Source organism: Triticum aestivum, chromosome 2B (genome assembly GCF_018294505.1).
Source record: "Triticum aestivum cultivar Chinese Spring chromosome 2B, IWGSC CS RefSeq v2.1, whole genome shotgun sequence".
Classification (NCBI taxonomy): Eukaryota; Viridiplantae; Streptophyta; class Magnoliopsida; order Poales; family Poaceae; genus Triticum; species Triticum aestivum.
This window is the reverse complement of record NC_057798.1, coordinates 783,060,045-783,085,287: the sequence shown is the minus strand read 5'-3', so window position 1 is coordinate 783,085,287 and position 25,243 is coordinate 783,060,045.

Genomic DNA, 25,243 nt, shown 5'->3' with positions numbered 1-25,243 from the left:
TATTGAGTTTGACGAATTTCGTCCGGTTTATTTAAACCCGGCTTGAAATGTATGCGGATAGCATTGGACCGCGGTCTCTTCCACGAACTGATACCTATCCACAGACGAAGCCGAAGTAAATTTATAGGTGTGCATTGAAGATGCCCTTAACCATCTAAGTTAGTTCGTGTATGGGACTTGTTGGTGATTCTATTAGACCGACCGCCTCCGTCACGTACGTGAGTAACTGGGCCGATGGATGCATGGATCGATGGGTGGCCAGCCGGTCGGTCGGACAGACAGCTGGTCATACGACGTACACGTTGTACGTGTTTGTCCTTTTTCTAAGATAACAGTGTCATGGCAACTCGTCCCGAACGCAGCATGCACCATGGATCGTATTCATGAATCTTGACACGGTTGCAGTGCCACGTCACATGTTCCAACCGTTCGTTGTACTCCAACCTCCATTACACTAGCGGCGGCTCCGGCCACGCATGCTGCCGGCGGACATGGGCTTGGCGTCCTCCAACTCCCACCCCCATAACCCGTCCATCGAGATGGTGTTGTGGATACCTCCCCCGCCGAGTCCAACGGGTCGGCCGATGCTACCTCTGCTCTGGTGGATGCTGGTCCCGCATCTTTTCCGGTCGCCAAAAAAAATTTCCCTACGGGATTGGCAGGCCAGATCCGGGGCTTCTCCTCGGGGGTTGATGTCAAAGCCTTTGATGTTTTTTACATGGCAGCTTAAGTTAATGTCATGGCAAAGTTAAGATTTTCTTTGCCATGTCAAAGCCTGAGATGTTTTTTACATGGCAGCTTAAGTTGTACTACGTACATGCCATGGCAAAGTTATTTTTTTTTTGCCATGTCAAAACTTAAGTTGTACTACATCTATGTACCTTTTTTGCCATGGTAAATTAGCATCATTTGACACGACTAATTTACATTCCTTTTACCGCTACATCTTTTCATTTTAGTAAATAGCTGCAAAGACAACAAATTTAGGGTTAATTATCCTTTTGCCCTCAGTGATGTCCATCTGCTCAGTTTTGCCCTCAGATGCAAATTGTGCTCAATTTTGCCCCTAGTCCGTGCGCACCGACTCGTTCTGTGAACTCTGGCACCTCCGTCAGGTCAACGTTTTGACTCGGCCCTTACAGGTGGGACCAGGCGGCAGAGACGGCCAACTTTATTCAGACCGTTGCACGTGTGGCTTGCGGGACCCAGCAAAGAGCCGTTGAGCATAGAGCCGTTGAGCATAGAGCCGTTGCGGGTGTGCTATATAAGCGGGCGATAGAAACGGTGACCACGGCGACAGAGAGCACGGCGCTGACCACGGCGAGAGATCGAGAGCACGGCGGTGGGAAGCTAGTTGTGGAGGGCGCGGCGGTGGGAAGCTAGCTGTGGAGGGCGCGGCAGCGTTGAGATCCCGTTCGGCTCTGAGCTCCATGTCTTCGGCAAGCTCCCGCGCCACCTCGCGCATGCAGAGCCGGGCGCGTGTGGAGATGCCTGTCTTCGTCTGTCCGCGATGTCGGGCGAGCGTTGATCGGAGGGTTTCTCACACACCGAGGAACCAGAATCGTCCGTTCTACGTGTGCAGCGAGAATGGGGTAAGAATCGGGGGCAATTGCACCATTTTCGTGGTCGGGATCTTTGAGCAATGGGTTGATCTGTTCCGTGTTCATGCAGGTGACATGCTTCTTTCATTGGGTCGATGCTCTGGCCAAGACTCTGATAAATGAACTGCAAGAAGAGCATGAAGAATGGTTGCGCATGCTGCCCCGAACCGCAGTGGCCGCAGCACAAGCTCCGGAAGAAGAGATGGAGGGCGAAGCACGCACTGACAGAGAGCTAGCTGTTGAGCTTAGGATGTTGAAGAAGAAGGTTAGGAAGCTTGAAGATCAAGCACTACCAATACCCATTTGCAAATACTTTTGGGCATTTGTAGGTATGGTAATCACACAGGTTGTAATGTTGAAAATGTATGGAAAGGCATGAATTATGGAGGAATTTGTAATCTTGAAATTGTATGAGAAATTCACCTAGTTTAAATGTTGGTCACAGTTGTTTAAATGTTGAAAAAAAGAGAAGAAGTGACCAACATTTAAATATGTTGAAAAGAAGAGAAGAAATGAGGAATTCAGAAACTTTTGATCAATGAAATGCAGCTAATGAATTATTCCAGAGCCAAAAAATTAAGGTTAGAAATTTTTTGGAGCTATTAAATATTTAATAGCAAGTTAAGTAATCCAGTTCAAATACGCCGTGATTTAAATCAAAGACCAAAATGTCATGGAAAATGTGCCTCAGCTCTGGTAGAGGTTTACACCTAGTGCCAAAATAAATGAACATTTTTTAAGGGCATTACATTGAGTAAAAACTAATTTGTCTAAAAAATGAAGGATGGAAAATGCACGAAAAATTGGTGCGGCTAGGGACTCGAACCCAAGACCGCGTGGGTTTGTGGTGTTTAGGGCTACACTGGTAACCGCTAGGACATATGTCATGAGTTTGACATGGGTAGGGAAGGAAGGTATACATAGTGAGACTGTGAAATTTTTCAAAAAAAATAGTGAGACCGTGAATGTTTGCACACGCATGAGAGTGGTTTTCCTTTATTTTGCACTGAAATTTTGGAGGGTTGGAAGGTTGAAAACGTATGTTTGCACTACCACGTGGTTTTGGTTAGAGTGGCACTTGGTTTAGGATTTAAAGGGAATAAATTTGCATGTTAGTTCATGACTTATTTTTTTTGAATGAAACGGAGGGCTTCTCACCCCCTCCAATTTTCATTAATGAAAACCACAAGTTCTCGAACTTCATGACTTGGTTTAGGGAAGAAATTATATGTTTGGGCACGGACATTTTTTTACACACATAATAAACCCTAATAAATAACTTAGATAAGATGCAACCCTTACAATAATAAGTTCACGGACAATTCACGGACACATGACGAAACATGACATGACACGACATGACATAGAAAAGCAACAAATAAAAAACGAAACAGTCTTCATCTTGACCTCCTCCTTCCCCTTTGGCCGCGCGCGCCCCTTCAACACTGTCTTCATCTTCACACCTCCTCCTCCTCGTCGTAGGGAAGGGAGTGCATCCCGGATGGAGTGGGGAAGATGCTCTCGTAGTTGGTGTAGATGTTGTAGACGGTGAAGAAGATGGGCTCGCTGCCGCACCAAAAGACATGGCCGAGGAGCTCGCGCGCGTCAAACGGGTTGGTGAAGGTGACCCTGAGCACTAGGAGGATGCCGCCGCGGTCAAAAACCTCGTTGAGGGTGAACATCCTCGGCGAGCCCCATGGGAGGTGGGCATAGCCGACTCTGAGGAAGGCGCGGGTGAGTTCGACGGAACCCCTCCACCTTGAAATAGCCCACACACGGAGCTCCCTCTCCACGAGCACACCCGGTGGGTATCACAGCTCTGGCACGACAGGCGGACGGCTGAAGGTCGGCCCGTTGAACTGCATGGTCTCGCTTGGAGAGGGCTCGGTCGATTGGGTGTTTGAAGTTGGAGAGAATGGATCGGATCTGGCTTATGGGTGGGAGAGGAAGATAGGCACCCCATTTATAGTCCTGTGCGTGGGAGAGGAAGAGAGAAAGGATGAGAATGGTGCGTGTGTGAATCCGAACGTGTGTGTGTATCCGGACGCGTGTGTGTATCTGTTACGTTTTGCACTCTTAAATCAAAAACAATGCATGGGGCGCGTGCGTGCATTTGAATCACTGCATAGCTCTTTGACCGGACGGTGCATCTGACTCGCTGCCCTGAACCACCTAGCTAGCCTCGCTAGCCTAGCACGCCTAACGCGCTTCGCTCGCCTCACTCGCATGCATGCACGTCGCAGCCTCCCGCGCATGCAAACCCATGTCGCCGCCTCCCATGCATTCAAGGCCTGGAAAGGCTGAGACGGGCTATTTACTGCGGTCAGGCCCAGACAACGAGACGGCCCAACGGTCCATCCAGTGCGCCCGGTATTTGTTTAAAAAAAGAATCTCCCAGCCAATCAGATGGCATCTCGCGGATCGCCCCCCTCCTCCCGGCAGATTCCTTCTAGAAGGGTTAGATCGACGACCCTTGTTCAGCGCTAGGGTTAGATGAACGGTCCTGGTTCAGCGCTAGGGTTAGCGGGGTTTGGGAGGGGTTTGGAGCAGTCAAAGCTATGTTTGACCAAATTTCAAATGAGCATAATAAATAAAATAAAAATCAGAAAAATAAAAAAACCTGCGCATATAGTCTTCTTGTGTCATATACTAACGATTTAAGTTGATAAACAAGGTTTACATACATTTAAACGATAAGTTCATGTGTATTGTGTGATATCTCGAGTATCTCAAACTCTCTTGTATGAAGTGAAGAGAAGTGTTTTGGGGAAATAAACATGAAAATTTCAAAAAAACTAACCACAGCTTCATTTTAGAGTGACTAAGAAGGATCCAGGCTTAGTTTTCATTTTTATGTTTTACACTTGTTTAAATCTTGGTCAAAGTTAAGTTTGACCAGAATTCAAATGAGCAAAACAAATTTTAAAAAAAAAATTGGAAAAACCAGCGCACATAGCCCGTATATATAGAATATATAGAATATATGTTTAGGAAAGTTATTTGGCTGATTTAGACAAGGTCGAAAAAAACCTTGCTTAGAAATGAGGCCGTTTACCCTACCTTTGGACCCCTCATTTTAGCACATTTATTATGAAAATTTCAAAAACCTCACCACAGCTTCATTTTGGATTGACTAAGAAGGATCCAGGCTTAGTTCTTCATTTTGATGTTTTAGACTTGTTTAAATCTTGGTCAAAGTTAGGTTTGACCAGAATTCAAATGAGCAAAACAAAATTCAAAAAAAGGAAAAACCATGTGCTCATTCAAACATCATCCAACTGATTACATCATGTCAAACATAGTTCTAACATAGGTCCAACATCATCCAACAGAAATACAACATTATTCATAATCTTCATAATTATTCATATATAGCGTTCGGGCTTCTGTCTGTTCCTTGAGCTTCTTGCCATCACTTTGCTCCTTGTGCACCTTGTGCTCATTGCTTCTTCTCTTCTCCTCTTGCTTGTCCGTACCTTGTGCTCCTTCTTAAAACCTATCATAGAGCTGTGCAAAACATAAAGGGTAATGAGATCATGTCAAGTGATAAATGTACAGTAGTATTTGACCCTTGCAATATTTACATACCTAGCAGAACTCACAACAACAGAAGGTTTGTCACCATTTGGATCCTCACTTGGATCATCATTTGTAGCCTCACTTGGATCACCATGATCATCATTTGGAGCCTCACTTGAATCATTATTTGGAGGATATTTTGGATCATCGTCAAAATCATGTAGTTGTTGACCATCATCATTTCGAACCTCGTCAAAATCCTCATCTGATGCAACAGGTTGTTGACCATCATTCTCATCATCTGTTGAGGCAACCGGCTGCTGAACAACATTTTCATCGAAGCCTTCATCGAAACTCTCTCCGAATGCTGGATCTACTGTGTTATCACAATACTTACCGAAATGACCTGCTGCTCTCTTCAGAACTGCGAGGTCTGATTCGACTCTTCCTTTGTCTACCTGCTGCTCTCTTCAGAACTGGAGCGCAAAGCTTGAATCCAGGGTCCACCATGTCCCATTGTTGTTTTCCCTCCATAGCAGGCAAGGCATAAGCATATGTGGCTTTGAACCTTGCAACAGAGTAGTAATCATGCACATACTGCTGTATGTTCCCTGCTGGACCTGGGAGAGAAGTGATGAAAAACAAGGCATGAATGCATGGCAGCCCAGTTATCTGCCATTGCCTACAACTGCAAGTTCTAGCTTCTAAATCCACTGGATATCTCCATTCCCTCTTATCTTTATCCAAATATGATATCTCTGCTGTGGTACCCGAGCAAAGAGTCATGTTCATTTCCAAGCCTGTTGTTTTCTACTTCAGTTCATTCATCATGGCAGTGATGATAATGTGGCCCATGAATTTTGCCTCGGCTATTCCTGCACGATAATGAAATTTATGCATGTATTCTATCCTTATCATGTCCAGCAAATCCACCACATAATGACCCTTTAGTTTCCGGATCGTTGAGTTGAAAGACTCTGCTAGATTATTGTGCACATAGTCAACTTTGCTCAGTTCACTGAATTGGCTTCTGGCCCATAACTTGGAGTGGTGTGTTTCCAAGTATTCTTTCACTTTGGGATTCATGTATAACTACCTCAAGTGGTAGTTGTGCTTCTTCACACTGCAAGTCAAAGACGCTGGCCATAAATTGTCGGTATACACCTTTCCTTTGAATTTCTTCACGAAATTTGCAGCAAGGTGACGCATGCATTCCCTATGCTCTACTCCAGGGAACACATTATCCACGACCACTTCTAAAGCTTTGCAGGCATCTGTATGAATGACCAACCCATTTGGATGTGCAATAGCCCGGCGCAGATTATGGAAAAACCAAGTCCAACTCTCCTCAGACTCTGTCTCCAGCACACCGTAGGGAACTGGAAATACAAAACTGTGTGCATCAACTGCACAAGCTGCTACTAACTGTCCGTTAAACCTCCCTGTGAGAAAAGTGGCATCAATAGCCAAATAAAAGCCTGCAACCTACCAAAAAACCCCGGCGACAAGCCTCAAAGAAGACAAAAACCCTCCTAAAGAATTCCTTGGTCTTTGTCACTCCCCTGAATGTGTACTCCACGGTGTGGTGATCAATATCTACAATACTACCTGGGCTTGTTCTCTCCACTTCACCTTTGAATGAATACAACAATTGAAAACTTTCCTGCCAGTTACCATAAATAGAATCCATAGTATGTTGTTTACCATTGAAAAACCTCATGTATGGTAAATCTATCTTGAACTTATCCTTGATGTTCTTCTGCAATTCCTTTGGACCCACTTGCTGGTTTTCTTTCACCCACTTCTTTACTTCTTCTGCCACCCATCTTGACTTGGCTCTACTAATTGTATCCTTCCTAAGGGTTGATTCCTGGCATGTATTCTTAAAAGGGTTCACTTTGACCTGAACATTAGTGCTATGTCGCATTTTAGATGCGAGCAGCCTCCATGGACAACCCTCAGTCGGACAGTGCACTCTGTAACGTACTTGGTCGCTCTTGTCAACTTTGAAAGTACGTTCTACCTTGATGCAGTATGTCACAAGTGCATTTCTACACTCATTCATGGATGCAAAAACTATACCTTCTTCCATATGAGGGTTCAAAGGGTCCCATTCAATAGCTGCAAGGTCTTCGTCCTCACCCACCGCGTCATCATCCACACGGACTGCATTGTGAGCCTCATCTTGGTTATCAGCCCGAGGTGCCCGTCGTAAATTCCGAATAACATCAGAATATATCTTCTCTTCATCAAACCCAGAATTGTAGTCATCAGGCTCCACTTCAAGGGGGACCCTACTGCTGTTGCCCACACTTATCGAGCCACCACGTCGCCGTGCACCAACTGAACTGTTCTGGCTAGAGATGCCATTACGACGACTTGGTTCTCCCCGAGATGTTGCACCCGTCATCCTAGGTCCAAATTCCTGCTCAAGCACATCAACTTGCAGCCTCACATGAAAATTATCTTTCTCTTTATGCCTAACAAACATGGTAGCTATCTCTTCATCATTACTAATTGTCACCCATTTATTTTCCCCATCATAGTATTTGTATACCACTTCATCAAGCAAACCCCAAGGATATTAGCTACAAATTACCTCCCCAAATTGTCTGAAACTCCAATTACTAGCCATTGGCAACCGATAATCAAAACCTCCTTGGTATTTCTTCTTATCCTTTGCATCGAACGTGTACCGGTCCCTTCTAATGTGCATCAAGAAAGCAAACCACAACTCCATCCTAACCGGCGAAAAACAGAGACGCAATCAGCACACTAATTGGGCAAACCTACTCGAATCGTGTGTTCAAATGCACAACTAAGATCAATCTAAACAGGGGGCGAGACTTACCCCTCGGGAACCCAGTCGTGGACGCGGAGGATCTCCGACCCAATGCCTGCCTCGCCAAATACTCCGGGGTCACCGCTGCTCTCCATTTCGCCCTAGGGTTCTTCCTCCTAGTTCAAATAGCTCCAGCAGCCCCCCACCTTTGAGCGCTCCGGCCGGGCGCACGGAAGGAGGCCGCGCCGCGGGTCGAGCAGGTGGCAGGTGCCCCACCCGTGGTATCGCCGGAAGGTGGCGGACGTCGCAGGTAGCCGTGGAGCATAGGCGCAGGACGGTAGCGGTGGAGTAGGCGTGCAGCTGGTGGCAGGGCAGGTGCTGGCTGCGGCGTAAGTGGCAGCGGCGGCGCAGGGCAGCCGGCCGGCGGGGAAGCGAATGGGCAGAGTGAGCTACAAATGATTTGGGGATTTAGTTGCACGGGCTTACAAGTCAGCTCCGGACCCACGTCCATGCGGTCCCACGTGTAAGCTCCGGACCCACAACCACTAACGCTTGCGGACGGAATGGACTCAAATATGGCCGTTCGGCCTCGCCATAGTAGCCGTGCGTGGACTAGGGGCAAACCTGAGCACAATTTGCATCTGAGGGCAAAACTAAGCACAAAGACACCACTGAGGGCAAAAGGATAATTAACCCAAATATTTATATGAATTTTCCATGTTTTTTCATAGACCATGGCAAATTGCTATTCATTTTTTAGAGATTTTTTTGCCATGTCAATTCACCATGGCAAATATATTACATTGACCATGGCAAATACATCACATACCTTCAATAGATTTTCTTCTAAAGCTCCAATTCTAGCTTTTCAGAGATTTTTCACGTACCATGGAGGTTTTTCTAGGTATTGAAACCTCCAATTCTAGCTTTTCTTCTAAAGCTTTCATCATAGCTTCTACAATATGTTTAGTAAAACCTTTGTTTTGTTCATAAGCATTGGGTGAATTAACCATTGATCCGATCCATGGCATAGAGCAAGATGGCCCAACATTTTAGCCCAATATTCATAATTGGTTCCAAGAGCACAAGAATTTTGAGCCCTACATCCGCAGCTGTTGGGTAAAGTCTCTAAATTATTGATGGTATATAATCCAATATGCCATGTCCAGGTATTGCGGCCACTTGAAGCAACTCATCGGATGGTGGCCAAGTGGTGCACAAATCACCGAGGAAATAAATTGTTATATGTGTTGATCAATTGGCCTGATATGCAAATTGTTGCCCGTATATCCTCTATGTGTTGGTCTTTTGGCCGGATCTAACATGCAAATTATTGACAATGTTCTACCTTCCCTATGCGTGCACTTTGTTCTTGAAGTTGGAGAAGTAGAACTTTGTCCTCATTCATTGTTGGTTAAAGTTAGCTGGGAAATCCATGTGGAATGCATTCTTTGCCAACTCGGCCAAGACACCTGGCATCAGCATCAAGGAATAAATGGGTAATCCAATCGACCCAACAAAAGAGTCGCCCAAGAAAGTTAGAAGAGAGTTCTGGGGAAAGAAGTGGGAAGAGGAGAAGGCAAAGATGACGGAGAGGATCGAGGACATGTTGGCAATGGAGAAGGCATATGTCAAGCGCTCCGACATCAAAGATAAAAAAGGCTAAGATATTTAATATGTTGATGGCGGTGACTGAGAAGAAGCTCAAGCTCAAAGAGAAGAAGGTTGGGACCATGACTGATTCGAAGGACATGAAGATGTTGACCTTGAAGATGCAGGAGTTAGAAGACTATGCAAGGTTCTTTTTTTGAAATGCGGTCCCTTAGGGCCCGATTCATTAAAAAAGGTCGAAGAGAGTTGCCTAGTTAATTAATGAAAAATCGGGCGAAAACTGTCACAACACTGCCGCAAAAATAAGGCACACATGACGACCTGACAACCCACACAAAAACGCATACACGCCGCCGAGAAGAAGAGCGCCGTCGAGGTTGCAATCCGGTGTCATCGTCATCACATCTCTGTGAGGCCGACTCCGACTCCACCATCTACGACCATCGATGTAGCCCCCCACCGTAGACAAGCACAAAGGCTTGCGTCGGCCAATGCCAAACAGTCACACGCGCCGGCGACCAGGCAGCTTCGACTATGTCAACAAGAACTGTAGGAGAAAAAGCGCATGGCCCGCGCCGAGCCAGCGCCAGAACCGACTACTCGTCTCGCGTCATCGTCACCGCATGGCTTCTCCTCAGCAACTCCGACTCCACCAGAACACAACTGCAAACCCAACTCCGCTCGAAGTCACCATCGTTGCCACACAAGAAGCCGCACAAAGCATCCACATCGGTGGTCAGGCACCTGCCGACCCCAATGTCGCGAGCGTCTAGCCCATGAAGTGTGCAAATGGGATCTAAAGCTCTTCAAGACAACACCCCAAAGAGAGAAGCAACAATGGCGACGCCGACTCCTGACCCAACTAGGTCTTAGGCTTTCACCGAAAAAACTGGATCCAAGGTTGTGTAGAGAGAGAACTCCTTTGCGGCGCCTCCAAGGAGGTGAGTCGACGTCCACAGATGCTAACGCCATCGGCCGACAAGAGCTCGACAAGATTTTGCCCAGAGCACCGCCCAACACAACAACCCCACGCACTGCACCTCCGCTAGCCTGCACACCTCCCATGAAGCCATAGTGCCATGACCAAGAAGAAGCCATCACAAACCTCGCAGCCGAGCAGAAGAACAAGCGAGCCGAAACCGACCTAGCCCGGCCGGCTCCGGCAGCCTCCTGAGTCAAGCCATCAAAGAAGAGCCGCATTCGGCACGACGCACACCACCAGACCCAAACCACCAGGCGAGGAGCACGGGCTGCCACCCCGAAGCTCCGGATCCAGATGCCCCAAGATTCCACCACGACCGCCACTCATAAGGATGCACAATGTAAGGACACCTCACGTTTCAAATTTGTTACACAACTTGAACCATACGTGCATGCTACGGGACTTGCTAACTTCAACACAAGCATTCTTTAAATTCATAATCACACAACTAGCATGAAACTAATATCACTACCTCCATATCTCAAAACAATTATCAAGTATCAAATTGATCATAGCATCCAATTCACTTCCTATGATAGTTTTTATTATGCCCAACTTGGACGCCCACCATTCTAGGACCAATTTTATAATCATGGCAAATACCATGCTGTTCTAAGAGGCTCTCAAAATAATATAAGTGAAGCATGAGAGACTAGTAATTTCTATAAAATTAAGCCACCACCGTTCTCTAAAAGATATAAGTGAAGCACTAGAGCAAAAACTATCTAGCTCAAAAGATATAAGTGAAGCACATAGAGTATTCTAATAAATTCCAATCAAGTGGGCTTCTCCCAAAAGGTGTGTAAAGAAAGGATGATTGTGGAAAACTAAAAAGCAAATACTAATATAATACAAGATGCTCCAAGCAAAACACATATCATGTGGCAAATAAAAATATAGCTCCTAGTAAAGTTACCGATAAACGAAGACGAAAGAGGGGATGCCTTCTGGGGGCATCCCCAAGCTTAGACTTTTGGCTATTCTTGAATATATTGGGGTGCCATGGGAATCCCCGAGCTTAGGCTCTTGTCACTCCTTATTCCATAGTCCATCAAATCTTTACCCAAAACTTGACAACTTCACAACACAAAACTCAACATGAAATCTCATAAGCTCCGTTAGTGGAAGAAAGCAAAACCACCACATAAGTTACTGTAATGAACTCATTCTTTATTTATATTGGTGTTAAACCTACTGTATTTCAAGTTCTCTATGGTTCATACCACTTAATACTAGCCATAGATGCATCAAAATAAGCAAACAACACACGAAAAACAGAATCTGTCAAAAACAGAACAGTCTGTAGCAATCTGTAACCCTCGAATACTTCTGGAACTCTAAAAATCCTACCAAAATAGGAAGGCCTTGGCCATTTGTCTATTGATATACAGAAAAAATAATTAACGCAAAATCATGTTTTTTGTGAATTAACAAAACTATTTTCGTGCGCGCAAAGTTTCTGTTTTTCAGGAGAATCAAATTAACTATCACCATAGGTTATCCTATAGGTTCTACTTGGCACAAACACTAATTAAAACATGAAAACACATATAAACAGAAGGTAGATGCAAAATTTATTACTAAACAGAAACAAAAATAAAAAACACAAATAAAATTGGGTTGCCTCCCAACTAGCGCTATCGTTTAACGCCCCTAGCTAGGCATAAAAGCGAGGATAAATCTAAGTAGTGCCATATTTGCCACTCAATTCATAAGTAGCTCGCATGATAGATTCATAAGGTAATTTGACTTTCTTTCTTGGAAAGTGCTCCATGCCTTTCCTTAATGGAAATTGGAATCTATTATTCCCTTCCTTCATCTCAATAATCGCGCCAATCGTTCTAATGAAAGGTCTACCAAGAATAATAGGGCAAGAAAGATTGCAATCTATATCAAGAACGATAAAATGTACGGGCACCAAATTTCTATTTGCAACAATGAGAACATCATTGATCCTTCCCATTGTCTTTTTAATTGTGGAATCCGCAAGGTGCAAATTTAAAGAGCAATCTTCAAGATCATGGAAACCTAGAATATCACATAAAGTTTTCGGAATCTTGGAAAAACTAGCACCCAAATCAAGCATAACACTCATGATATTTAATTTTAATCTTTATAGTAGGTTCCCACTCATCATTAAGTTTTCTAGGTATAGAAACTTTCAAATTAAGTTTTTCATCAAAAGATTGCATCAAGGCATCAACAATATGTTTGGTAAAAGCTTTATTTTGACTATAAGCATGAGGAGAATTCTCAACGGATTGCAACAAGGAAATACAACCTTCTAAAGAAAAATTATCATAATTAAATTCCTTGAAATCCAAGATAGTGGGTTCAATGCTATTTAAAGACTTGACCTCTCCAATCCCACTTTTACCAAATTTAGCATCAAGATCTAAAAACTCTGAATTATTGGGACGCCTTTTAACTAAAGTTGACTCATCTCCAGTCCCATCATTATTAAGATTCATATTCCAAACAAAGATCTAATAGGGGACACATCAATAACTTTAAGATCTTCATCATTATTTTCATGGAAACTAGAAGGACACGCCTTTACAAAGCAATCTTTCTTAGCACGCAATCTAGCGGTTCTTTCCTTGCACTCATCAATGGACACTCTCATTGCTTTGAGAGACTCATTGATATCATGCTTAGGAGAAGTAGATCTAAGTTTCAAAGAATCAACATCAAGAGAAAGTCTATCAATGTTCCTAGCCAAATCATCAACCTTGAGTAATTTTTCTTCAAGCAAGGCATTAAAATTATTTTGAGAGATCATAAATTCTTTTACACTATTATCAAAATCAGAGGGTATCTTATTAAAATTACCATAAGAATTATTGTAGAAATTTCCATAATTATTAGAGAAATTACTAGGGAATGCTCTAGGATTAAAGTTTCCTCTATAAGCATTGTTTCCGAAACTATTCCTACCAACAAAATTCACATCCATAGATTCATTATTATTCTCAATTAATGTAGACAAAGGCATATCATTGGGATCAATAGGAGCACTCTTAGTAGCAAATAATTTCATAAGTTCATCCATCTTTCCACTCAAAACATTAATTTCTTCTATAGCATGCACTTTTTTACTAGTAGATCTTTCGGTGTGCCATTGAGAATAATTAGCCATAATATTATCAAGTAGTTTTGTAGCATCTCCTAAAGTGATTTCCATAAATGTGCCTCCCGCGGCTGAATCTAAAAGATTTCTAGAAGCAAAGTTCAATCCGGCATAAAAAATTTGTATGATCATCCATAAATTCAAACCATGACTAGGGCAATTGTGAATCATCAATTTCATTATTTCCCAAGATTGGGCAACATGCTCATGCTCAAGTTGTTTAAAATTCATAATATCGTTCCTAAGAGTGATGACCTTAGCGGGAGGAAGATACTTAGATATAAAAGCATCTTTGCACTTGTTCCAAGAATCAATACTATTTTTAGGCAAAGACGAAAACCAAACTTTAGCACGCTCTCTAAGGGAAAATGGAAATAACTTCAATTTAACAATATCATTGTGCGTATCTTTCTTCTTTTGCATATCACACAAATCAACAAAGTTGTTTAGATGGGTAGCGGCATCTTCACTAGGAAGGCCGGCGAATTGATCTTTCATAACAAGATTCAGCAAAGCAGTATTGATTTCACAAGACTCGACATCATTAAGAGGAGCAGTCGAAGTACTAAGGAAATCATTATTATTGGTATTGGAGAAATCAGACAATTTGGCATTATCTTGCGCCATGGCGACAAGTAATCCAACACTCAAGCAAACAAAAAAAGAGGCAAACGAAAGAGAGAGAGGAGATTGGGAAAGAGAGGGCGAATAAAACGGCAAGGGTGAAGTGGGGGAGAGGAAAACGAGAGGGAAATGGCAAATAATGTAAATGCGAGGGAGATGAGTTTGTGATGGGTACTTGGTATGTCTTGACTTGAGCGAAGACCTCCCCGGCAACGGCGCCAGTAATCCTTCTTTCTACGTCTTGAGCTTGCATTTGTTTTCCTTGAAGAGGAAAGGGTGATGCAGCAATAGTAGCGTAAGTATTTCCCTCAGTTTTTGAGAACCAAGATATCAATCCAGTAGGAGGCTCCTCAAAAGTCCCACGCACCTACACAAACAAACAAAGAACTCGCAACCAACGCAATAAAGGGGTTGTCAATCCCTTCACGATCACTTGCGAAAGTGAGATCTGATAGAGATAGTATGATAAGATAAATATATTTTTGGTATTTTATATTATAGATTGGAAAAGTAAAGATGCAAATAAAAGTAGATTGAAAGATTATATGATAAAAGATAGACCCGGGGGCCATAGGTTTCACTAGTGGCTTCTCTCAAGATAGCATAAGTATTACGGTGGGTGAACAAATTACTGTCGAGCAATTGATAGAAAAGCGAATAATTATGAGATTATCTAGGCATGATCATGTATATAGGCATCACGTCCGTGACAAGTAGACCGACTCATGCCTGCATCTACTACTATTACTCCACACATCGACCACTATCCAGCATGCATCTAGAGTATTAAGTTCATAAGAACAGAGTAACGCATTAAGAAATATGACATGATCTAGAGGGATAAACTCATGCAATAAGATATAAACCCCATCTTGTTATCCTCGATGGCAACAATACAATACGTGCCTTGCTGCCCCTACTGTTACTGGGAAAGGACACCGCATGATTGAACCCAAAGCTAAGCACTTCTCCCATTGCAAGAAAGATCAATCTAGTAGGCCAAACCAAACTGATAATTCGAAGAGACTTGCAAAGATAACTTAATCACACATAAAAGAATTCAGAGGAGATTCAAATATTTCTCATAGATGAACTTGATCATAAACCCACAATTCATCGTATCTCGACAAACACACTGCAAAAAGAGTTACATCGAATAGATCTCCAAGAAGATCGAGGGGAACATGGTATTGAGATCCAAAAAGAGAGAAGAAGCCATCTAGCTAATAACTATGGACCCGAAGGTCTGTGGTAAACTACTCACAACTCATCAGAGGGGCTATGGTGTTGATGTAGAAGCCCTCCGTGGTCGATTCCCCCTCCGGCGGAGCACCGACGAAGGCTCCAAGATGGGATCTCGCGGATACACAAGGTTACGGTGGTGGAAATAGTTTTTCGTTGGCTCCCCTGATGTTCTCGGGATACGTGGGTATATATAGGAGGAAGAAGTAGGTCGGTGGCCGCCCGAGGGGCCCACGAGATAAGGGGGCGCGCCCTCCACCCTCGTGGCCGCCTCGGCTTCTTCTTGACTTGCACTCCAATTCCTCTGGATCACGTTCGTTCCAAAAATCACGCTCCCGAAGGTTTCATTCCGTTTGTACTCCGTTTGATATTCCTTTTCTTCAAAATACTGAAATAGGCAGAAAAAAGAGCAATACGGGTTGGGCCTCCGGTTAGTTGGTTAGTCCCAAAAATTATATAAATGTGTAAAGTAAAGCCCATAAACATCCAAAACGGGTAATATAATAGCATGGAACAATAAAAAATTATAGATGCGTTGGAGACGTATCAAGCATCCCCAAGCTTAATTCCTGCTCGTCCTCCAGTAGGTACATGATAAAAACAGAATTTTTGATGTGGAATGCTACCTAGCATAATTCTGAATGTAATTTTCTTTATTGTGGCATCAATGTTTAGATCCAAATGATTCAAAATAAAATTTCATATCGACATAGGAAATTGTAATACTTCAAGCATACTAATCAAAGCAATCATGTCTTCTCAAAATAACATGGCTAAAGAAAGTTCATCCCTACAAAAATCATATAGTTAGGCTATGCTTCATTTTCGTCACACAAAAATGCTCCCAAATTATACAACCCCGATGACAAGCCAAGCAATTGTTTAGTACTTAAATAATCTCAAACTTTTTCAACTTTCACGCAATACGTGTGCGTGAGCCATGGATATAGCACTATGGGTGGAATAGAATATGATGATGGGGATTGTGTGGAGAAGACAAAAAAAGAAAAAAAAGTCTCACATTGACGAGGATAATCGACGGGCTATGGAGATGCCCACCAATTGATGTCAACATGAGGAGTAGGGATTGCCATGCAACGGATGCACTAAAGCTATAAATGTATGAAAGCTCAACAAAAGAAACTAAGTGGTTGTGCATCCAACTTGCTTGCTCACGTAGACCTAGGGCATTTTGAGGAAGCCCCTCGTAGGAATATACAAGCCAAGTTCTATAATGAAAAATTCCCACTAGTATATGAAAGTGACAACATATGAGACTCTCTATATGAAGAACATGCTGCTACTTTGAAGCACAAGTGTGGAAAAGAGATAGTCACATTGCCCCCTTTTTTTCTTTTTTCTTTTTCTTTTTTTGGGCCTTTCTTTTTTCTCTTTTAGCCTTTCTTCCTTTTTTTTCTTTTTTTTATCTTTGGCCTTTCTTTCTTTTTTGGCCTTTCTTTCTTTTTTCTTTTTGGGGACAATGCTCTAATAATGATGATCATCACACTTTTATTAATTTACAACTCAAAACTAGAACAAGATATGACTCTATATGAATGCCTCCGGCGGTGTACCGGGATGGGCAACGAATCAAGAGTGACATGTATGAAAAATTATGCAAAGTGGCCTTGCCACAAATACGATGTCAACTACATGATCATGCAATGGCAATATGACAATAGTAATGCGTGTCATGATGATAAATGGAACGGTGGAAAGTTGCATGGCAATATATCTCGGAATGGCTATGGAAATACCATAATAGGTAGGTATGGTGGCTGTTTTGAGGAAGATATAAGGAGGTTTATGTGTGATAGAGCGTATCATATCACAGGGTTTGGATGCACGACGAAATTTGCACCAACTCTCAAGGTGAGAAAGGGCAATGCGCGGTACCGAAGAGGCTAGCAATGATGGAAAGGTAAAAGTGCGTATAATCCAAGGACTCAACATTAGTCAAAAGAACTCATATACTTATTGCAAAAATCTACAAGTCATCAAAAACCAAGCACTATGCGCATGCTCCTAGAGGGATAGATTGGTAGGAAAATAGCATCGCTCGTCCCCGACCGTCACTCATAAGGATGCACAATCTAAGAACACCTCATGTTTCAAATTTGTTACAGAACTTTAACCATACGTGCATGCTACGGGACTTGCTAACTTCAACACAAGCATTCTTTAAATTCATAATCACCCAACTAGCATGACTTTAATATCACTACCTCCATATCTCAAAACAATTATCAAGTATCAAATTGAACATAGCATCCAATTCACTTCCTATGATAGTTTTTATTATACCCAACTTGGATGCCCACCATTCTAGGACCAATTTTATAACCATAGAAAATACCATGCTATTCTAAGAGACTCTCAAAATAATATAAGTGAAGCATGTGAGACTAGTAATTTATACAAAATTAAGCCACCGTCGTGTTCTAAAAGATATAAGTGAAGCACTAGAGAAAAAACTATCTAGCTCAAAAGATATAAGTGAAGCACATAGAGTATTCTAATAAATTCCAATCAAGTGGGCTTATCCCGAAAGCTGTGTACAGCAAGGATGATTTTGGAAAACTAAAAAGAAAATACTAATATCATACAAGACGTTCCAAGCAAAACACATATCATGTGGCGAATAAAAATATAGCTCCAAGTAAAGTTACCGATAAACGAATACGAAAGAGGGGATGGCTTCCGGGGGCATCCCCAAGCTTAGGCTTTTGGCTATTCTTGAATATATTGGGGTGCCATGGGCATCCCCAAGCTTAGGATCTTTCCACTACTTATTCCATAGTCCATCAAATCTTTACCCAAAACTTGAAAACTTCACAACACAAAACTCAACAGGAAATCTCATAACACTACTAGGAAAAGGGCTACTAGTGGCGCACCTGTTTTGCCTACTAATGGCGCACTACTGGTGCGCCACTAGTACCACGCCACTAGTATTTTTTACTAATGGTGCACCTGTGGTGCGCCATTAGTATCTGGTATACTAATGGCGCATCACTGGTGCACCATTAGTATGCCTCCCAGGGGGCCATATATACCCATGTGCTTCGGCATACTAATGGTGCACTGTGTTGTGATGCGCCATTAGTATGCCAAACCATACTAATGGCGCACTGTGTGGTGATCCTTGTGTTTCCTCCATCGGGTCATCGTTGCGAAGCCACCTTCGATGTCCCATGAACACGGTTTTCAAAGACCCGAGATCTCTATCTAGCTGGCGATAAGTTGTGTCATCCATGCACCTGACGCATCCAGAAAATCCGTGGACCACCTGACCCGCGAGATATCCGTAACCGAGATAGTCGTGCACCATCGTGAGCAGTGCGGCTCTCATAGGGAAATATTCTTTCTCTGCGGCGTCCCACGTATTGGCTGGCGTTTTCCATAGCGTGTCTAGCTACTCTTTCAGCAGCCCCAGATACAGATTGATGTCGTTCCCTAGTTGTTTCGCCCCTTCAATTAGCATACTCATGTGAATGTACTTCCTCTTCATGCACAACCAGGGGGAAGGTTGTACATCCATGCAAACACAGGCCAGGTGCTATGTGTGCTTCTCTGGCTGCCAAACGGATTGACTTCATCGGTGCTCGCGCCTAGCACGATGTTCCTTGGATCCTTCCCAAATTTTGGGTGTTCGAAGTTCAACGCTTCCCATTGACTCGCATCATTTGGGTGACTCAGCATCTTGTCTTTTTTATTTATCTCCGAATCATTTGCATCATCTTCTCGCTTCTTCTCCTCCCTATCCGCGTGCCAACACAAGAGCTTTGCTACCTTAGGGTCCACGAAATACCGCTGCAGACGAGGAGTGATCGGAAAGTACCACACCACTTTTCGAGGAGCTTTCTTCCTCTTCTTGTATCGAGTGACGCCGCACACCGGACATATGGTAGACTCCGCGTGCTCGTCCCGATAAAAGACGCAATTGTTCATGCACACATGGTATTTCACATGTGGTAAATCCAGAGGACACACGATTTTCTTCGCCTCCTCGAAACTAGTCGGGCACTTGTTCCCCTTGGGAAGACGTTCGTCCCAGAATGACATGTTCTCGTCGAAGCATGCGTCGGTCATTTTGTGTTTTACCTTCATCTCCAGAGCCATGAGCGTTAATTGCAGGACGGTATCCTCAGGCATGCATCCTTCATACAATGGAGTAACCGTGCCTATCTCCAGTTGATCCATCTTGGCTTTCTCTCGGGCGACAGCTCTTGCGTTATCCATCTGCTTGAGAAGCAGCTCTTGAATATGAGGGTCCTGCACCTAGCCCATCGATGGTCCATCATCCTCTGCTCCGCCGGCATCTTCATCTTCATGATCATGCCCTTCATCTTCTCCGGCATCTTCCTCATCATCATGTCCTGCATCTTCTACATGATGACTGTGTATAGCATCACCGTCGTGATCATGTCCTGGAGATTCTTCGTCTTCTCGCCTGCCCGAGCCGCGGTGGTTGTCTTGCTGCCCTTCCTCATTTCTTGCCCGGCCCCCATGGACGACTTCATAGTCATCTTCATCACCTTGCCACTGATAGCCATCCATGAAACCACACAAGAGCAGGTGGTCCCGCACCTGCCCGGAATCCGGATCCGCAATAAGGCTCTTCAGCTTGCATCTTTGACACGAACATCTTATCTCCGTCTCGTTCTTTTGAAACATCTCGGGCTTTGGGGAGCTCAAAAACCTATTCACGATGCTTCGGTCATCGTGCGGACCATGGTCTCCTGCGGGGTAGAGCAAAACAATATTTTAGAACTAAGAAAAAATTGGCATGACTTTCCTTAAAAATAGGACCAAAAAGAATGCATAGTGCTAGAATTCTCGCCGAAATGGAAATGAATCAACATTCGAGCAAAATATTGGCAACTATCGCATTTCAAATACCGGTACCTGCAAACACAAACATATATGCAACACCACAAACATATGCAACACCACGAACATACATAGATCTAGATATGCCACAAAAAGTGCATGTGCACGTTGTTGGAGAGGGAGAACAACATAAAGATAACTTCCCCCCTTGCTTACCTATCAAAAAAGGTAATTTAACCACTTAATTTGGATGAATCTATGGTGCAAATGAGGTGAGGAGGAGGAGGAAGCCGAGACAAGCTTGGAGGAGGAGGAGGAGGTGGAGAATGAAGTGGGGAAAGTGAGTGGGTAGGTGGGCTGTCCAAAATATCTTGTTGGTCCCAGGTTACTAATGGCGCACCACCTGCAAATGTGCCATTAGTAACCCTGGTTACCAATGGCGCACCTGCTGCTGGTGCGCCATTAGATGTTTTGCAAAAAAAAGTATATATTCTAATGGCGCACCGTGGCACAGTGCGCCATTATTAGTTTAAACTAGTAATGGCGCACTATGCTATGGTGCGCCATTAGTAGTTTTGCAAAAAAAAGAATAAAAAAACAACAGTAGTGGCGCACTGTGTGGCCGGTGTACCATTACTAGTTAGCACTAGTAATGGCACATCAAGCCGTGATGCGCCATTAGAATGTTTGGAAGAAAAAATTGTTACTAGTGGCGCACCATGTGCCTGGTGCACCATTAGTGTCTTCCACACTAATGACGCACCTGCACATGGTGCGCCACTGCTATATAATAGTGGCGCACCACATGACAGGTGCGCCATTAGTGTCCATCTCATCTATAGCCCTTTTCCTAGTAGTGTAAGCTCCGTTAGTGAAAGAAAGCAAAACCACCACATAAGTTACTGTAATGAACTCATTCTTTATTTATATTGGTGTTAAACCTACTGTGTTTCAAGTTCTCTATGGTTCATACCACTTATTACTAGCCATAGATGCATCAAAATAAGCGAACAACACACGAAAAACAGAATCTGTCAAAAACAGAACAATATGTAGAAATCTGTAACCCTTGAATACTTATGGAACTCTAAAAATCCTACCAAAATAGGAAGTCCTGGGAAATTTGTCTATTGATCTACAGCAAAACGAATCAACGCAAAAGCACGTTTCTGTGAATTAAAAAAATATTTTCGTGCGCGCAAAGTTTTTGTTTTTCAGCAGAATCAAATTAACTATCACCATAGGTTATCCTTTAGGTTCTATTTGGCACAAACACTAATTAAAACATAAAAACACATCTAAAAAGAAGGTAGATGCAAAATTTATTACTAAACAAAAATAAAAACAAAAAACACAAATAAAATTGGGTTGCCTCCCAACTAGCGCTATCGTTTAACGCCCCTAGCTAGGCATAAAAGCGAGGATAGATCTAAGTAGTGCCATCTTTGGCACTCAATTCATAAGTAGCTCGCATGATAGATTCATAAGGTAATTTGACTTTCTTTCTTGGAAAGTGCTCCATGCCTTTCCTTAATGGAAATTGGAATCTAATATTCCCTTCCTTCATATCAATAATCGTGCCAATCGTTCTGAGGAAAGGTCTACCAAGAATACTAGGTCAAGAAAGATTGCAATCAATATCAAGAACGATAAAATCTACGGCCACCAAATTTCTATTTGCAACAATGAGAACATAATTGATCCTTCCCATTGGCTTTTTAATGGTGGAATCCGCAAGGTGCAAATTTAAAGAGCAATCATCAAGATCATGGAAACCTAGAATATCACATAAAGTTTTCGGAATCATGGAAACACTAGCACCCAAATCACATAAAGCATAACACTCATGATCTTTAATTTTAATCTTTATAGTAGGTTCCCACTCATCATTAAGTTTTCTAGGTATACAAACTTCCAATTTAAGTTTTTCATCAACATATTGCATCAAGACATCAACAATATGTTAGGTAAAAGCTTTATTTTGACTATAAGCATGAGGAGAATTCACAACGGATTGCAACAAGGAAATACAACCTTCTAAAGAACAATTATCATAATTAAATTCCTTCAAATCCAAGATAGTGGGTTCAATGCTATTTAAAGTCTTGACTTCTCCAATCCCACTTTTACCAAATTTAGCATCAAGATCTAAAAACTCCGAATTATTGGGACGCCTTTTAACTAAAGTTGACTCATCTCCAGTCCCATCATTACTAAGATTCGTATTGCAAAACAAAGATCTAATAGGGGACACATCAATAAATTTAAGATCTTCATCATTATTTTCATGGAAACTAGAAGAACACGCCTTTACAAAGCAATCTTTCTTAGCACGCAATCTAGCGGTTCTTTCCTTGCACTCATCAATGGAGACTCTCATTGCTTTGAGAGACTCACTCATATCATGCTTAGGAGAAGTAGATCTAAGTTTCAAAGAATCAACATCAAGCGAAAGTCTATCAACATTCCTACCCAAATAATCAACCTTGAGTAATTTTCTTCAAGCAAGGCATTAAAATTCTTTTGAGAGATCATAAATTCTTTTACACTATTCTCAAAATCAGAGGGAATATTATTAAAATTACCACAAGAATTATTGTAGGAATTTCCATAATTATTAGAGGAATTACTAGGGAACGGTCTAGGATTAAAGTTTCCTCTATAAGCATTGTTTCCGAAACTATTCCTACCAACAAAATTCACATCCATAGATTCATTATTATTCTAAATCAAAGTAGACAAAGGCATATCATTGGGATCAATAGGAGCACTCTTAGTAGCAAACAATTTCATAAGTTCATCCATCTTTCCACTGAAAACATTAATTTCTTCTATAGCATGCACTTTTTGTACTAGTAGATCTTTCGGTGTGCCATTGAGAATAATTAGCCATAATATTATCAAGGAGTTTTGTAGCATCTCCTAAAGTGATTTCCACAAGCGTGCCTCCAGCGGCCGAATCTAAAAGATTTTTAGAAGCAAAGTTCAATCCAGCATAAACTTTTTGTATGATCATCCATAAATTCAAACCATGAGTAGGGCAATTGCGAATTATCAATTTCATTCTTTCCCAAGATTGGGCAACATGCTCATGATCAAGTTGTTTAAAATTCATAATATCATTCCTAAGAGTGATGATCTTAGCGGGAGGAAGATACTTAGATATAAAAGCATCTTTGCACTTGTTCCAAGAATCAATACTATTTTTAGGCAAAGACGAAAACCAAACTTTAGCACGCTCTCTAAGGGAAAATGGAAATAACTTCAATTTAACAATATCATTGTCCGTATCTTTCTTCTTTTGCATATCACACAAATCAACAAAGTTGTTTAGATGGGTAGCGGCATCTTCACTAGGAAGGCCGGCGAATTGATCTTTCATAACAAGATTCAGCAAAGCAGTATTGATTTCACAAGACTCGACATCATTAAGAGGAGCAGTCGAAGTACTAAGGAAATCATTATTATTGGTATTGGAGAAATCAGACAATTTGGCATTATCTTGCGCCATGGCGACAAGTAATCCAACACTCAAGCAAACAAAAAAGAGGCAAACAAAAGAGAGAGAGGAGATTGGGAAAGAGAGGGCGAATAAAATGGCAAGGGTGAAGTAGGGGAGAGGAACGAGAGAGGAAAATGGCAAATAATGTAAATGCGAGGGAGATGAGTTTGTGATGGGTACTTGGTATGTCTTGACTTGAGTGAAGACCTCCCCGGCAACGGCGCTAGAAATCCTTCTTGCTACGTCTTGAGCTTGTGTTGGTTTTCCTTGAAGAGGAATGGGTGATGCAGCAATAGTAGCGTAAGTATTTCCCTCAGTTTTTGAGAACCAAGGTATCAATCCAGTAGGAGGCTCCTCAAAAGTCGCACGCACCTACACAAACAAACAAAGAACTCGCAACCAACACAATAAAGGGGTTGTCAATCCCTTTAGGCCACTTATATGATAAGAGATAGATTGGAAAAGATAAATATATTATAATATAGATTAGAAAAGTAAAGATGCAAATAAAAGTAGATCAAAAGCTTATATGATAAAAGATAGACCCGGGGGCCATAGGTTTCACTAGTGGCTTCTCTCAGGATAGCATAAGTATTACGGTGGGTGAACAAATTACAGTCGAACAATTCATAGAAAAGCGAATAATTATGAGATTATCTAGGCATGATCATGTATATAGGCATCACATCCGTGACAAGTAGACCGACTCCTGCGTGCATCTACTACTATTACTCCACACATCGACTGCTATCCAGCATGCATCTAGAGTATTAAGTTCATAAGAACAGAGTAACGCATTAAGAAAGATGACATGATGTAGATGGATAAACTCATGCAATATGATATAAACCCCATCTTTTTATCCTCGATGGCAACAATACAATACGTGCCTTGCTGCCCCTGCTGTCACTGGGCAAGTGATAACCCGCAAGTATATAGGATAGTTGTAGCCTCTTTCAATAAGTAAGAGTGTCGAACCCAACGAGGAGCTAAAGGTAGAACAAATACTCTCTCAAGTCCTATCGGCCACTAATACGACTCTACGCACGCTTGACGTTCACTTTACCTAGAACAAGTATGAAACTAGAGGTACTTTGTAGGTGTGATAGAATAGGTTTGCAAGATAATAAAGAACACATAAATAAAAAGTAGGGGCTGTTTAGATAAAGATGCAATAAAGTAAATATAGCGAGTGTGGAAAAGTGGTGGTAGGAGTTGTGGAATTGTCCCTAAGCAACTGATTACGTTACTAGACCGATAGCAAGTATTATGTGGGAGAGACCACTGCTAGCATGTCATCCCTGACTTGGAATTCTATGCACTTATGATTGGAACTATTAGCAAGCATCTGCAATTACTAACATTCATTAAGGTAAAACCCAACCATAGCATTACACTACTAGGGAAAAGCCTAGCA